The sequence below is a fragment of the Seriola lalandi genome, unplaced genomic scaffold, assembly GCF_002814215.2.
Source record: "Seriola lalandi dorsalis isolate HSWRI2012SDOR001 ecotype SW California unplaced genomic scaffold, Sedor1 jcf7180002054981, whole genome shotgun sequence".
NCBI lineage: Eukaryota > Metazoa > Chordata > Actinopteri > Carangiformes > Carangidae > Seriola > Seriola lalandi.
The window spans coordinates 505,813-508,143 of record NW_019525661.1 but is presented as its reverse complement, the minus strand read 5'-3'; positions in this window follow the sequence as shown (position 1 = coordinate 508,143).

Sequence of the window (2,331 nt, the reverse complement as noted above, 5' to 3'; positions counted from 1 at the left end):
GGGGGGGGTTTAATAGGCGTGATGAGGTGACGTGACAGCACCCCCCCCCCCTCTCTCTTATAACACGCACACACCTTTCTTCTGTTACACATTTCAAGTCATCTGTTTTATTGCTTCTCTAGAAGCTTTTGATATAGACAATAAATGGCAATCTACCATACCATCTGTGTGTGAATAATATTTAGCACTATAAGTGTGTGTGTGTGTGTGTGTGTGTGTGTGTGTGTGTGTGTGTGTGTTGGGGTGGGGGTTGTATTATCCCTAACAGATTAATTAACACATAGGAGACTTCTCATGTCATTGGTCTGGAGGAAGCAGCTGCTCTGTGGGTTTGAGTTGAGTTCCACATTTTGCTTCGTGGATTGGTCTTTTATTAAAAATCCGATAAGCTCCAGTCACTGGTTTCATAACCACAGTCATAATGTTTTTATCTGTTTGATGTCTGATATAGAGATGGGAAATGATTCATGTGCTTTAGCGTTTCACTCCACAGTCTATAAACCGACCTGCAGCTCTCTACAGCATATACATCTACTGACAGCGCTTTTACATGAATGTGACATAGAGCCTTGATAATATGAAATATTTATATCATATGGTCCGCTGCCTTTTACTGATTGCATAAATAAGACACTGAAATTCAAATTGTGCAAATTTGTATGTAAATGTTTTTGTATGGGGTTCATTTTGTCTTTTGATAAAAATGTGGGATCACAAAACATCCAATAAAAACTGCATCCTAGAATTAGTTTTAACAATATAGCAAAGATTGTTGGTTGATTAGTTAGTTTGTTAGCAGCTTAGACTGTAAACAAAGATGGCCGTAGGCTCTGTGACGTCTGCGGTTTTGAAGCTCAGAGTGAGCTGCTCCACCTTCGCCATCTTTGGCAGTGCCTGGCTCCGCCCATAACTCACAGCTAATCCAAAAAGAGGAGGGGCGTGTGTGGAGCTGAGACTTCGGGTTGTGGCAAGCATAGGCTCACCCACCTGTCACTCAAAGCAGCCATACCCTCAGTCATACATAACTTTAGTCATTAATAAACTGTAAACAGGTGAGTTTTATAAACAGGTGTCATGAAGGAGGAAATTAGCTCTAGAGACCAAAACTGTTTTTGTACCAGGCTGTAAACATGTTTATTTCTGCTGTAAAGTTGGACATTTTAACATGGGAGTCTATGGGGACTGACTCACTGCTGGAGTCAGACTCTAGTGGTCATTAGAGGAACTGCAGGTTATGGCACTTATGGCACTGGTGTTGGCTTCATTTTTCAGCTGCAGAGGTTGCTGCTTTGTTAGTAGTGGTGGCTGGTCAATAGAGGTACATCTCCCTTCCAGCGAGGATGAGCAAATTAAGCTCTAAAGGACTAAGTTGTGAAATATTGTTGGTGATATTGTTTAATGTTACATGTTTTGTGCTGTTTTTCTTTTTTTTTTTTTACTTTATTGCCATTTTCAAACAGAAGCAGGCAATTCACATTACAGAACAGAGCCACCTTGAGATTGGGCTTCACCTTACATATATGCACCTACAAATTAGATTGAATAGCACCTGAATAGTACATTCACACAAATACCTGTATTCGGATATGCATACAAATGTATACACATCAATACACAATACGCATACATGTGCATATATACATGCATACATACAAATATATCTAAACATACATACACACATATACAGGTACACATTCATAAAGCGAACACAGTTTCTAACTAAGGTAGTCAATAACTGGTACCCATCTTCTAAAATGAGGTAACTGTAGCGGTAGCTGGGCAGTCATGTGTTCCATCATATACATGTGTGACTTTTTCCAGCCACTGAAGGATTGTAGGAGGGTTAGGCCTTATCCAATTCATAGTAATTATTTTTTCTTTCAACCATCACCAGAACATGCAGTATATAACACTGATCCATAGTAAACAGATGTTCAGGCAGTATTTCCAGTCAAGTGGTCCATGGGGATGTCCTTCTCCAAAATTTTCTCCAATACTTTGATGTTTTTCCAAAATGTCTGTATTTTCAGGCAGTTCCAGAATATATGGGTATGGCCTCCAATTGTACCACAGTTTCTCCAGCATTTTGTTGGTATAATTGTTTTTAAAGGCAGAAACTATCAGCGGGGTCCTGAAGAATATCATTTAACCCTTCCAGTCAAATTCTTTCCATATCTGGCTTCCAGTCCCCATTGTGGCATTTTAAACACCTTTTCCCAGGCGTCATCGTCTACTATTGTATTCAGCTCCAGTTCCCATTGTCCTTTAATATGCAGAGTACTCTCAGATTTTTCAAGCATGAACTTTTTGTACATAAGAGATATTTGTTTT